Here is a 15,840-nt window from a genome sequence, read left to right on the forward strand (position 1 = left end):
GTTAATTAGGATGCTGTCCCTGTGCCCTCTAGTGAGTCTGGCTAAGGGTTTATCTATCTTTTTGATTTTCCCAAAGAACCAGCTCCTTGTTTGGTTGATTCTTTGAATAGATCTTCTTGTTTCCACTTGGTTGATTTCGCCCCTGAGTTTGATTATTTCCTGCTGTCTACTCCTCTTGGGTGAATTTGCTTCCTTTTTTCTAGAACTTTTAGGTGTGTTGTCAAGGTGCTAGTGTGTGCATAGAAATGCTTTCATAGTGTCCCATAAGTTTGGGCATGTTGTGGCTTCATTTTCATTAAACTCTAAAAAGTCTTCAATTTCTCTCTTTATTCCTTCCTTGTTCAAGGTATCATTTGAGAAGAGTGTTGTTCATTTTCCACGTGAATGTTGGATTTCCATTATTTATGTTTTTATTGAAGATTAGCTAAAGTCCATGGTGGTCTGATAGGATGCATGGAATGATTTCAATATTTTTGTATCTGTTGAGGCCTGTTTTGTGACCAATTATATGGACAGTCTTGGAGAAGATACCATGAGGTGCTGAGAAGAAGGTATATCCTTTTGTTTTAGGATAAAATGTTCTGTAGATATCTGTTAAATCCATTTGTTTCATCACTTCTGTTAGTTTCCCTGTGTCCCGGTTTAGTTTCCTTTTCCACGATCTGTCCATTTATGAAAGAGGTGGGTTGAAGTCTCCCACTATAATTGTGTGAGGTGCAATATGTCCTTTGAGATTTACCAAAATTTCTTTAAGGAATGTGGCTGCCCTTGCATTTGGAGCATAGATATTCAGAATTGAGAGTTCCTCTTGGTAGATTTTACTTTTGATGAGTATGAAGTGTCCCTCCTTGTCTTTTTTGATAACTTAAGGTTGGAAGTCGATTTTTTTTCGATATTAGAATGGCTACACAAGCTGGTTTCTTCTGACCATTTGCTTGGAAAATTGTTTTCCAGCCTTTCTCTCTGAGGTAGTGGCTGTTTTTTTCTCTCAGATGGGTTTCCTGTAAGCAGCAAAATGTTGGGTCCTGTTTGTATAGCCAGTCTGTTAGTCTATGTCTTTTTATTGGGGAATTGAGTCGACTGATATTAAGAGATATTAAGGAAAATAATTGTTGCCTCCTATTATATTTGTTTTTAGAGTTCGTATTCTGTTCTTGTGGCTGTCTTCTTTTTGGTTTGTTGAGGGATTACTTTCTTGCTTTTTCTAGGGCGTGGTTTTCTTCCTTGAATTATTTTTTTCTGTTATTATCCTTTGAAGGGCTGGCTTCGTGGAGAGATAATGGGTGAATTTGGTTTTGTCATGGAATACTTTGGTTTCTTCATCTATGGTAATTGAGAGTTTGCCTGGGTATAGTGGCCTGGGCTGGCATCTGTGCTCTCTTAGTGTCTATATAACATCTATCCAGGATCTTCTGGCTTTCATAGTCTCTGGTGAAAAGTCTGGTGTAATTATGATAGGCCTGCCTTCATATGTTACTTGACCTTTTTCCCTTACTGCTTTCAATATTCTATCTTTATTTAGTACATGTTTTGTTCTGATTATTATGTGTCAGGAGGAATTTCTTTTCTGGTCCAGTCTATTTGGAATACTGTAGGCTACTTGTATGTTCATGGGCATCTCTTTCTTTAGGTTTGGGAAGTTTTCTTCTATATTTTTTTGAAGATATGTGCTGGCCCTTTAAGTTGAAAATCTTCATTCTCATCTACTGCTATTATCCATAGGTTTGGTCTTCTCATTCTGTCCTGGAGTTCCTGAATGTTTTGAGTTAGGATCTTTTTGCATTTTGCATTTTCTTTGATTGTTGTGCCAATGTTCTCTATGGAATCTTCTGCACCTGAGATTCTCTCTTCCATCTCTTGTATTCTGTTGCTGATGCTTGCATCTATGGTTCCTGATTTCTTTCCTAGGGTTTCTATCTCCAGCATTGCCTCACTTTGGGTTTTCTTTATTGTGTCTACTTCCCTTTTAAGTCTTGGATGGTTTTATTCAATTCCATCACCTGTTTGGTCCTGTTTTCCTGCAATTCTTTAAGGGATTTTTGTGCTTCCTCTTTAAGCTCTTCTATCTGTTTAGCAGTGTTCTCCTGTATTTCTTTAAGTGAGTTATTAAAGTCCTTCTTGATGTCTTCTACCTTCATCATGAGATATACTTTTAAATCAGAGACTATCTTTTCGAGTGTGTTGGGGTGCCCAGGATTGGGTGGGGTGGGAGTGCTGCGTTCTGATGATGGTGAGTGGCCTTGGTTTCTGTTAGTAAGATTTTTACGTTTGCCTTTTGCCATCTGGTAATCTCTGGAGTTAGTTGTTGTAGTTGTCTCTGATTAGAGCTTGTTCCTCAGGTGTTTATGTTAGCCTCTATCAGCAGCCCTGGGAGATTAGCTCTTTCCTGAGTTTCAGTGTTTTGAGTACTCTCTGCAGGCAAGCTCTCCTCTTGCAGGGAAGGTGCCCAGATATCTGGTGTTCGAACCTGCCTCCTGGAAGAAGTTGTGATCCACTCACAGAGGTCTTAAGATCCCGTGGAGAGTCCTGTGGGTACCTTCCGGGTGTCCTCAGACTCTATGCTCAAGCTACCCAGGTGCTGGCCTGGACCAGAAGGGACTTGTGCCTCTGATCAGGCCAGGTTTTCTGCTTCCCTAATTAATGCAGTCTCAGGTCCTGAGCGATTAGATTGGAGCAGCAGCTGTGTTCCACTCACCAGAAGTTTTAAGATCCCGTGGAGGGTCTTGTGGGTAGCCTGCAGGTCCACAGACTGCACCCAAGCTACCCCTGTGCTGGCCATATAAGTTTTCTTATATTTATAAGCACTTGCTTTTTAAATCTCAACTTGTATATCTTTTTACATGAACTAACCTATAAAACATTTATTGTAAGTGATATGTATAAGAAGGTGTGAAAGATAAAGGGCCATATTTTTAGCTATTTTATTTGCTAAATCTGTTTTAAACATATAACTTATGTGATACATATCAGAACCTTATCTCTAATTTCTTGTTTTATTTATCCTATCAAAAATCATAATATAGAAAATGGGACTGAAAAAGGACTGTATCACAAAACAAAACAAAACAAAACAAAACAAAAAAACAGAAAACAAACAAAAAAAAAAACAGAGAAATAAAGTGAACTCCTTTAACTGGCTGAAAAAATTTAATTGATGGGAAACAGTATTCTTATTGTTTTCTCAAAATTACTGGTTCATTTTACAGAAGGAATTTTTTGGGAAATTCATTATATAGTAGATTTACAAATGATACCATGCTTTAGAATAAGAGACAATATGTTATTTGTTTTAATGAGAAATCTCTTTTGTTAATCAAGCTTTATAAGTATCATGAATTTTTTTTCAACAGGGTGATAGTGGTACATACCGTTAATTCCAGATCTCAGGAGATTTTGTGTACCACAAATCTGTTTCAGGAGGCAGACTCAGAAACATCATTGAGTTCCAGGACAACCTGATCTACAAAAAGAGTTCCAGGACAGTCAGAGCTACACAGAGAAACCCTGTCTCAAAAAGATAAAATAAGGAAAGAATGTAACAAACAAACACTAGTCAAACTATCAAATAAGTATATAAATAAATAAATACATAAAAGTAGATCAACAAAATAAGATGAAACTTTTTCCTACATGTCAGTAAGCACAGAGGGGAGAGGGGAAGAAATAATGGGTAAGACAAGGAACCAGAGCACCATGAAAAAATATACAGTAGACAAATATTTCATGTGTTCTTCCCTAGTGTAATGCTACATTTCCCATCCCCGCAGTCCTTACTTGTACTTTTTTGTGTGGGACTGAGGACTCATGGGCTTTTCCTATTTACTCTGGCATTTGCATTGTCCACCTCATGTTCGGGCAGTATGGATATAATTAATTGTTTTTAATTATGTATGATATTAATTATCGTCAATATAATACAGTATTAATATACATGAATGAATATAAAATATATCATTATATTATAATTTATTTTATGTATTTCATATATAACATATAGTCCTAGAATATGTATTCCTAATATATTTTCTAATTAAAAATATGTTTTTATATAAAATTATGCTATGTGATATTCAATATGTTATCTATTAAAACAATATATAATTTAGTATAATAGAATAAGACATAGGATAAATTATACAATGTTATTAATTTATATTTGAAATACATTATATATAGTAAATTATTATGTGATATATTATTATTTAGTTTCTTAGGAAGCTACAAGATTTGTAAACCCTCATCCCACATTATTGATTTATAATCAGTAGCAAGTGCTTATAATAAAAGCTAGCAGCACATAGTACAAGGAACTCCAGGTTGTTTCCTTCAGGAGTTGTCATGCACGCTTCGTTAGGGTTTTGGTAATGTAGGTGTTTTTAAGTCATGATTATACCACTCATCCATATTCCTTTAAGAACTTTAGTGAACTCACTAGATCACTAAATTTGCCTTGGTTGGATTCTTTCTTTGGACTGTCATTATTTCCTTATCTTTTGTAAAGAGACAAGTTTGATATATATAGCATGACATACTGGTAAAAATAATAACAAAAATTTGTTGGAATATCTAAGCACTCTTTGATTCAATTTTAAGCTCTCTCCATGAGTTTTGAAACCCATGCTCAGTGTTGTTCAGCTGACCAAGAATCAGAGACTCAATAGCTTACGGACCTGGGGGAAATCCAAATACTATAGTTCTGCTAAAGGAACATAGTGAAATAGTAAATCCTAATGACATTCTAATATAGTCATACATCAATGTCTACTCAGCCATCATCTGAGGAGCTTTCTGCTTCAGTAGTGATAACAAACATAGAGACCCACCAACAGACAGTGTCCAGAGTCAGAGACCTTGTATGTACTCAGAGAACTCTGGGGAAGAGAAAACAAGTCGTAGGGGCCAGAAGCTATGGATTTTATGAGATTTCTTTTTGTGTCAATGTGTATGTATATATGCATTTTTGTGTTTGTTTGGCTATATTTTTTTTCTGTTCATTTGAATGGTTTGTCCTATTCTGGTTTTTGTTTTGTTTTGTTCTGAAAAAAAAATAAACCTAGAAATCAGAGGGACACACATATAAAAACACAAAGTATATGATAACAAGGACAGAGTCCTCACATTGGAACCCAATAGGGCACCAACACTTAGAGGGGAACTGAACACCACTTCATATCTGTAACCTGAAGCTATTTCTGATTGATAACTACTGAAAAATGAAGAAATTGTATTTTTCCCAATAGAGTCTCTCAGTGGGTATACAAGCCATTCTTAAAACCAGGCCTCATTCCCAGGAGTCAATGGCCAAAATAAAATAAACTCAATGGCACATTTGGAGTTTTTCATGTTGCTGCTGCTGCTGCTGTTGTGTGTATGTGTCTTTATTTATTTTTTTATTTTGGTATTTTCTTCATTTACATTTCCAATGCTACCCCAAAAGTCCCCCAAACCCTCCCCCCACCCACCCCCACTCCCACTTCTTGGCCCTGGCATTCCCCTGTACTGAGGCATATAAAGATTGCAAGACCAATGGGCCTCTCTTTCCAATGTTGGCCGACTAGGTCATCTTCTGATACATATGCAGCTAGAGACATGAGCTCTGGGGGTANNGGTTAGNTCATATTGTTGTTNCACCTATAGGGTTGCAGACCTCTTTAGTTCCTTGGGTATTTTCTCTAGCTCCTCCATTGTGGGCCCTGTAATCCGTCCAATAGCTGACTGTGAACATCCACTTCTGTGTTTGCTAGGCCCCGGCATAGTCTCACAAGAGACAGCTATATCAGGGTCCTATCAGCAAAATCTTGCTAGTGTATGCAATGGTGTCATCGTTTGGAGGCTAATTATGGGATGGATCCCTGGATATGGCAGTCTCTAGATGTTCCATCCTTTTGTCTCAGCTCCAAACTTTGTCTCTGTAACTCCTTCCATAGGTGTTTTGTTCCCAATTCTAAGAAGGAGCAAATTGTCCACACTTTTATCTTTGTTCTTCTTGAGTTTCATGTGTTTTGCAAATTGTATCTTATATCTTGGGTATTCTAAGTTTCTGGGCTAATATCCACTTATCAGTAAGTACATATCATGTGAGTTCTTTTGTGATTGGGTTACCTCACTCAGGATGATGCCCTCCAGGTCCATCCATTTGCCTAGGAATTTCATAAATTCATTCTTTTTAATAGCTGAGTAGTATTCCATTGTGTAAATGTACCACATTTTCTGTATCCATTCCTCTTTTGAGGGACATCTGGGTTCTTTCCAGCTTCTGGCTATTACACATAAGGCTGCTATGCTTATATCTCATCATGTCTTTTTTTTTTTATTTTGTGTGTTCATAAGATTTCATTGTATGACAATATGTGTGTGTGCTTTTGTTCTTTTTATTTGGCTATATTCTCTGTTTTCTTTATTGTTTTTTTCTCATTCTGGTTTGTTTTGCTTTGCTTTATTTTGGTTTGCTTTTATTAGATGCTTTTGTTTTCTATTGAGAGGAACATGGGTTGTGGATATGTGTGGGTTGGGATTTAAGGGATGAAAAGTATCAGAAAAGTATTGGGGAATGGGAAAGCTAAATCAGAATATATTGTATAAAATCTATTTCCAGTAAAAATAAAATAGAAAAAATAGCAAACAATAAAGTTCATGGAATAGTGTGACCTATATATTTTCAGTTACAATTGGTGTAAAGATTTAATGGCCTTTGCCTATAATTCCAGTAGTTGGTAAGTAGAAGCAGGAGGAGCAGAAATTCAAGTTCACCCTTAGTAAAAGAGCAAATCTAAACCATTCTCAAGACAGAACACTATAAAAGATCTTCAGAAGAAATTACTATATAGAAGTGGAGCAATGACTGCTTCTGTCTGTAGATTATGGTAATCTGACTGAATGAAAGACACAGATAGGGCAAGGTTCCACATTGGATTGCCTTCACCTCAGTTCTGTGGCAGTTATTCTGACTAACACTAGCTCTGTTTTAAACCTTTTATAGGCTAATTAGTTAACAATTGGTTAAAAATAAAAAGAGAGATGTGTAAACATAACAAAGGGTGGCTGCAAACTTCTTCAACTGCCTAATACTAAGAAATCAAAATATTTAATATCCCCGAATGACCTCCGCAAGATTTCTGTTCTGGTTTCCAATTCCCTGTTTGGATGGTATAGCTGTATCTGATCCTACAGTAGAATAAATTCTGGCCCTAGTCATGAATCATTTTCTCCAAAATACAAGTACCATTTTTTTTTCAGAATGAGTCTTGAGTAATAAAGAATTTATAACCATTTTCTATAATGAATTTAATCTTGTTTATAAGCTTTGACACTAAAAAAAAACAAAACAAACAAACAAACAAAAAAACAAGAGTAATAATGAAGTTATGTAGGACAAGATAAAGAATTGTTTAAACTCAGTAAATAAATGCATTTACATTGTAGTAACTAAAGTGTTAGTGCCATACTGTTTTTATATTCAAATTACCAAAATTGATTGTGGATGTGAGCTTCCTAGTGAATAAAATATGTGGTAAATTTCCTTGGATAGAAAGGAATAACAATAAAGTGAATTAATTACAGACTAAGATTTTTAAATTGCTGTAAAACAGGTTCATTTTTTAAAAAATGTTGTGAAGTATTAGTCATTATTTATTCCTTAAACATTTGTTTTTCCATATATTCAATATTAGCTTTATTATACTATGAATAATTATTCAAGGTAATCCAAATTCTTATTATAAAAAATTTAATATATACATTAAATTAGATTAGGTTTACAACCTCTTTCATCCTTTTCTTTCTCCTCACACCTATCTGATCTATCTGTGCTGTCTATACCTTGGTATTGATGTACTCTGTCCCATGACTTCCTTTCTGTGTAAAGCCTTTCCATTTCTTCAGGCATCTATCTGTTCAATATTAAACTTCAGCATTATCACAAACCATCCAAATTCTATCTAGTGTTGAATGACCAAGCTGGCTATCTCTAGTAAGCAATTGTCACTTCTCTCTTCTTCTGTATATCTTTATTGCAATTTCATGAGTGTGTTTATAGATTCTGTATTCATAACATGAATTATTTATATGCTTTAAACATTAAGTTATTCAGAGAATAGCTTGTTTTATTCAATTTTGTGTTAGTATAACTACACCTCAAGTTCTTCATAATCCTCTTTGACCATCATTTCTTTAAACTTTTACCTTAATTAGTTCTATGAACTATCTTACATTTTTATTTACCTGTATTAACTGTTTGAAATCGTTATTTTGAATTTACTGTTAGAACATTCATCTTCTGTGACTGGAATGATAGCTTACAAATTATGAGTAACCACTGTTCCTGGAGAAGATCCAATGCAATTACTAGCACCCACATGAAAGCTCTCAGCAATCTGTAAATCCAGTTCTAGGAGATTCAGTGTCGGAAAATCCTGTTATTAAGGTAGCATTCCCCCAGTCTGGATAGGTTTCTAAGCTTGGAGAAAGATGAGGAACTCCTTTTCTCAATGGAGCTTCCCATACTCTGCTTGTCTTTGTCTGGAGAGTATCCCTAAACACAGGTGGCTGGCCTAGCCTGAAAAGTGATCTTGTACAAAATTCTCTTTAAGGCTGTATAAATCAGCACACATGCCCTGCTTTGGCTTCCTGTCCACATGATATGTAGGTGCTGTATTGTAATCAATCAGCTCTTTCTGGTTACATGATGCTATGACCAATTAACCCTTCTCACCTGGCCCCCTAAAAGAGCCCTATTATACCGTATTCCTGAAACAATAAAGTTTACTTGTATAATTGCACCAGTCTCTGGAAGTCAGTGTGCCATAATCATAGCGATCTAAACCCTCTCTTTATCCTCAATGGCTCGTGCCCATCATACTCTGAAGAGAAAGTAGGGGGAGGCGGGTAACACTCCAACACACTCTTTTAATATGGATGGATACTAGACATATACATATATATTTAGACAAAGCACTCATGTATATAACATAAAGAAATTAAATGAATTGCAATGGAAGAAGACTTCTGGGTCATGCCATCTTTTATAATTTTTATGTGTTTATGCTCCCATATCCACATATATTTGATGTTTGGTCACAGTTGGTAAAACTTTTGAAAAGGATTAGGAGTCATAGTCTTATTGAAAGAGTATGTCACTGTGGGATGGACTTTGAGATTCCAGACGTCCAAGACATTTCTATTTAGCTTTCTCTATCTTGTACTTGCTGATAAGGATATAAACTCTCAGCTATTGCTCAAGCACTGTGCCTACCTGCTTTCACCTCTGGATCCCACCATGATGATCAGTCTTTGAAACTACAATCCCAAATAAACTTATTGCAAAAGATGTTTTAGGTCTTAGCTTTAATTCTCATTATCTTTATTGGTTTTATAGATATGAATATATAATTGTGTTCAATTAAGATCAACTCAATAGAATATAAAAATCAGTTTCTTCCTCCCACTGCCCAGTAATTCTTAATTACAATGATGTCTTGCTGGGCTGGGTCTTCCTTCTGCTCTGCTCAGCCATCTGCAGTGCTGTGTTAAGCCTCATTTTCACTTCTTACTCAGCATGACAAGAATTTCATCAATATTATACACACAGAAAGAAGAATACAGATTTTTCTCAAAATATGTGGTTTTATATTTTCTTCTTGTGCTTAGCTTGGTTATTTTTGAGGCAGGGACTTACATACTAAGTTTGGCCCAGAAAGTTAGTATGTGACCCAGGCTTACCTTAAATTTGTAAATTTCTCTTTTGTCTTTGGCTGCCTGAGTCATAGGACAAGAAGTACAGGTCATTATGGTGGAACATTTTTACATGTTTCAAAATACACTATCTGCCACCATTACTCAGCAGACACTTGTCTGGATGAATCACTTATCTACATCAAATACAGTCACTTACACTAGGAATGATGACTTACAGTTTTTAGGTTCCCCCACAATTTGCTAAACACATGAAACTCAAGAAGAATGAAGACCAAAGTGTGGACACTGTGCCCCTTCTTAGAATTGGGAACAAAACACCCATGGAAGGAGTTACAGAGACAAAGTTTGGAGCTGTGACGAAAGGATGGACCATCTAGAGACTGCCATATCCAGGGATCGACCCCATAATCAGCTTACAAACGCTGACACCATTGCATACACTAGCAAGATTTTGCTGAGAGGACCCAGATAGAGCTGTCTTTTGTGAGACTAGGCCGGGGCCTAGCAAACACAGAAGTGGATGCTCACAGTCAGCTATTGGATGGATCACAGGGCTCCCAATGGAGGAGCTAGAGAAAGTACCCAAGGAGCTAAAGGGATGTGCAACCCTATAGGTGGAACAGCATTATGAACTAACCAGTACCCCGGAGCTCTTGACTCTAGCTGCATATGTATCAAAAGATGGACTAGTCGGCCATCACTGGAAAGAGAGGCCCATTGGACACACAAACTTTATATGCCCCAGTACAGGGGAATGCCGGGCCAAAAAATTGGGAATGGGTGGATAGGGAAGTGGGGGGGAGGGTATGGGGGACTTTTGGGATAGCATTGGAAATGTAATTGAGGAAAATACGTAATAAAAATATATTAAAAACTAAAAAAAAAAGAAAGACCATAAGATCATGTTTTGAAAACATAGAACACAATTCATGTGAGAGGTCGGAAGCATGACATGTTGAGAATTTTCTTCAGTCTTTTAACGTTAGTGAACTTGAGATGCAAGCTTAATTCAGTTCCTGAATTCACTTATCATTAACGACTTACTGGAAGCCTAGTCTTTTATTAACCTAATCACAGATTTTCATTTTATCTACAGAAACTACATGCTATCCAGGGATTCTAAAGTAAATATATATCCACTGAGGTCTGTGTTGACTTTTACTCTTAGACAAATATGATAAAAACAAAAAAGAGCAAAGACTTGCAGATAGAGATAGAGAAGACATCGTGATAGCTGAGTGAGATTCCTGCAGCTGCTTTAACAAAGTGCCAGAAATGTTGGGGTTAAAGTAATTGAAACAAATTCATACACAACTTTGGAATTTGGAACTCCAGAATCAATTTTACTAAGCTGAAAGTTAATTAGCCTTGTCATGATCTATCCAGACCCTGCCCAACCTTTATGTGCTCATTACATTTTTAACTTCCAAAGAGTCTCTACAAGAACTGTAACTCAGAAGGCTTTAGGAGCTAAGCATTTGCTGTTTTAGGTGGTAACTAAGGCTAAGGTCCCTGAATGCTCTGGACTGAATGTTGTTAACTCACTAATGCACACATTTGAGTTGTGTGGTGCTTGCTTTCTGGAATGTCTCCCCAACAAATTCTCACTAGGAATGCTTGCATCTTTATTTCTACATTTAGCTTTTGCCCTTTTTTGGATATTACATTGCAGTTCATGAAATTTCTGTTGATTAAAGTTTGATGAAAATATCAGGAATTCTTGTTATAAAAGAAAATGAGTGGAAACTCATCCATGAACACAATTATCATCACTGTAAATTTACCAGTACTCTCTTCCTGGAGGACTAGCATGTTTTTTCCACCCTAGAATTTAGAAGGAATATGGGAAGTTGTACATTTCTTCACTCTAACCATACTTCAGTTGTTGTTTTTTAATGTGTAGTTCAAGCCTAGGTGTATATGAAAACAAGTATATATAAATATGGTAATTTTCCCTAGGTCCTGATCAGTCAAGTAACAGACTTGTCAGAATAATTTTAGAAAATCAGCCCTTCCCAAATTTTTTTTCTTTTTAATTTGAGGAAGTGCTATAACTTAAGTGTAGCAGATCATTTCCTCTAAGGAACTCCATATGTAAATAAGTCTGATAATAGATTTAGTAGCTAATTCTATCCCACTGACATTTCAGTGTATACCAAGAGTGAGTACTTTTAAATATTTTGTTATAAAAGATTAAAATATGGGCAGTTCTGAGAAAATCTACTCATCATTTTTAACTAAAGGGAAACAGCAACAAAAGTCTTGAGATGCCATATTGCTTTACCTATAAATTAGAGCATCACTCACATTTCATCGGAAGAACTTTAGAAGTAGACCAACACTGAACTGCACAACTAGACAATGTGCAAACAGTGAGAAGTTTTAGGGCATTCTTCCCTAAAAGACATGTCTTTATCAAAGTGATGATCATAAAGATTTAGAGTCAGAGGCAGTGGATGACTTTCAGAAACAGAGTTTTACAAAAGCAACAGGGCTGCTATGCACATCAACTCACAAATAGGGTTACATTGCACAAGACATGTACAGTTTCACCCTAGACAAAAATCCTAGTAGTGAGAAGAAAAGAGGACAAAAAAGTCTCCTAACAAAAATGCTGTTTGCAATGGAACTTATTGACAAATAGCAATCCATTATATTGTATGGAATGTCATTGGCTATATCAACCACACTATAGGAGAAGCTCCATGACCAGGATTAGCTGTTCATCAGGACCAGCAGTCTCAATTAACCTGGACTCCAATATCTCTTAGACTCTGGTATTGCTGGATCCTCCGGTAGTACTATGTCCAATTTTCTGAGAAACTGCCAGACTGATTTCCAGAGTAGTTGTACCAGCTTTCAATCCACCAGCAATGGAGGAGTGTTCCTCTTTCACCACATCCTCACCAGCATCTGCTGTCATTTTTGATCTTAGCCATTCTGACTGGTGTGAGGTCAAATCTCAGGGTAGTTTTGATTTGCATTTCCCTGATGATTAAGGATGTTGAACATGTTTTTCAAGTGCTTTTCAGCCATTTGGTATTCCTCAGTTGAGAATTCATTTTTTGCTCTGTACCCCATTTTTAATGGGGTTATTTGACTTTTTGGAGTCAGTACCCCCAGAGCTCTTGTCTCTAGCTGCATATGTAGCAGAAGAAGGCCTAGTTGGCCATCACTGGGAGGAGAGGTCCTTGGTCTTGTGAAGATTATATGCCCCAGTATAGGGGAATGCCAGAGCCAGGAAGCAGGAGTGGGTGGGTTGGGGAGCAGGGCAAGGGGAAGGTATAGGGGAATTTTAGGATAGCATTTGAAATGTAAATGAAGAAAATATCTAAAAAAGAAAAGAAAAGAATCAAGGAAGAGCTGAGCATCAAAGCCAAATATGCTGGCAGGTCCTTCAGGAACACCCTGGCCAAGTAAAGCATGGACTGGAGATCCCTGGAGACACCAGCTGCTAGGTCCTCTGTTCCTGATGTCATCTAGATGGCTCAAGGCTGGCCCAATGTTTGCCCTTCCCATGTCACAGCTTCCTTAGATGTCCACACCTGACCACTAGTAACTCTGCTGGAGACACTGCTTTGCAATCATGTGACTGGTCTGAATCATTGTTTCTCTCTCCTGACTTCCCAGCTAGTTTCTGGAGCCCTCCGAACTCCAGTGTAATCTCTAGGGTGCCCACCATCAAGACTCCTCTAATGGTTAACATGTTAAAATAAAAACTGGAGAAATTCCCCCCCCCAAAAAAGGATTAAATAAAATTAGAAAGAAAAACAGACATCAGTGTTTATACTTTTTCTTTTCTTCTGATATTTTTGTCTTATTGGTTTCTTTCTTATTTTCAGTTCATTTGCTCATATTTTCTTATTTTTTTATTTTGTTATGGTTTTGATAAAGAGATGAAGAGAAATCATGAACTTGGGTGGGTAGGAGAACAGGAGGATCAGGTAGGAGTCGGAGAGAGGAAACTACGATCAAAATATATTCTATAACAATTTAAATATATCCTAATAAACTAATAGGAAAAATAATTTGAACTTTAAAAATATAGGCAACAAATATACTTGTGCTTGCATCAGAAAAAGAAGTGTTTTATTTTAATAGATAGCAAAAACAGTTTTTTGGGGGGAGGGAATCATTTTGGATTTTAAATTTAACTTGGATACAGAAAGACACCTATGTTCAGATTAAACAGAGACAGACACTGTTCTGTCAGTGTTACTCCACAGAAAGAAATGATAGCCAGAACATACCAAATAAATGGTACCTTACAGCTTTTCAAACACTTAATTTCTCTCCACAATATGGGTGATCTAATGACAGGTTCACAATTCTCCAACTTAAGTGGCTCTTATGCATCATTTGCTTTTAACCAGTATAAACTGCTGTGAAGTTTTTAATTTTTAGTCTTTCCCAAGTGTAAGTGGAGAGGATGATAGACATAATATCTAATCCTTTTTCACATCATTCAAAGCAATGGTAAAGTGCTTGTGTAGGAGTGCAGGACTGCTCTCTACATTGTTACATTCTTCTAGAATTGATTTGCAAAGTCAACATATCCAGAAATCTTTAAGATTTTGCTAATAATAATTTATGCTGCTGTATGATGTAAAATAAATAGGACATAGCTTGTTTGTGAGCAAAGAGCTGTGAGAATAAGAGAAAACACTACTGTGCAACAAAACAAAGGAATTTTATTGTTTCCAGTATATTTTACAGCTTGGATGGGAGAACTTCATATATTGTACAGATAAAAATTTAGTTTATGTTATTATTTTAATTTGAAATGGGAAATATGTTTATTATGAAAATCTAGCCCTAGTGCCCAAGTGACATTGACAAGATATTTACATCAAGAAACTTGAATCCTTTTTTTTTCTTTTTAAAATTTATTCTTTAATCTTTTTTACAGTCTAGAATTTATCCCACTCCCAGCCCATCCTTTGTCTGTTCCACTTCCTACAGCTCCTTCCCCTTCCCCTGTTCCCCATCTTCAAGGGGATGCCCCCACCTTCACGCCCCACTAGACCACCCCACTCCCTGAGATACCAAGTCTCTTGAGTGCTAGGTGAATCTTCTCTGACAGAGTCTAGACCCAGCAGTCCTCTGCTCTATATGTGTTGGTGTCCACATATCAGCTGGTGTATGCTGCCTGGTTGGTGGCTCAGTGTCTGAGAGATCTCGGGAGTCCAGGTTAGTTGAGACTGCTGGTCTTCCTATAGGGTCACTTTTCTCCTTAGCTTTTTCCAGCTTTAGCCTAATTCAAACACAGGGGTCCCCAGCTTTTGTGCATTGTTTGGGTATAAATATATGCAGTTGATTCTTTCAGCCGCTTGTTGGACCTATCAGAGGGCAGTAATGATAGGCCCCATTTTCATTCTTTAGCTGTTGCTCTGATCAAATATAGTGTGTGTGTGTGTGTGTGTGTGTGTGTGCGAGCGCGCACGCGCGCGCGTGCATCTGTGAGATGTGGGGGTGCACATGCCATGGAGTATTTTTTTATTCAAATTTTACAATCTAGGACATCTATTTAAATCTGAGTTGTATTTTCAAAGAGAGTAATAATGATGCATTTGTGTCTCCAAAATTTTGAGGTCTGTCTTAAGGATTATCTTTTAAAAATTGAAAATTCAACATAAATATAAAAATTTATTAGATGTTGATTATTGTTAATTCTGGTGTAGAATTACCAAAAAAAAAATAATAGGTTGAACTAAATAAAATTATAATGCATAAGTTAAACTAATAAATTATTTATTTACACTCCCAAATATTTCAATACTATTTACAAAGGCATAGTCACAGGAATTATAAACAGCAGTGTTTTCTAGAATGGGGTCTCTGACTATCTAAGCTGGTTTGCAATTCCTGCAGGTAAGCTCAGGAATACCATGTTCCTGAGTCAGTATTTGGCATGAATGGGTGTTTTAGGTCGTGTGATCTCTGTACATAAGCCCTCACTGTAACTCTTGTACATAACCTCAATAAACTCACTAGCTCATTAAGCTATTATTGGGTGATATGTGTTTTGTGTTTGTTATTGATGCCTTATCTATTTTCAGTAGAATTTTGTTAGTGTCTCCATAGGAAAATCATACAAACTAGAAACTGAAACTTTTAGTTTCAAATTCTACCAAAAAAAAAAAAAAA

The sequence above is a fragment of the Mus caroli genome, chromosome 12 (genome assembly GCF_900094665.2).
Source record: "Mus caroli chromosome 12, CAROLI_EIJ_v1.1, whole genome shotgun sequence".
In the NCBI taxonomy this organism is placed as follows: domain Eukaryota; kingdom Metazoa; phylum Chordata; class Mammalia; order Rodentia; family Muridae; genus Mus; species Mus caroli.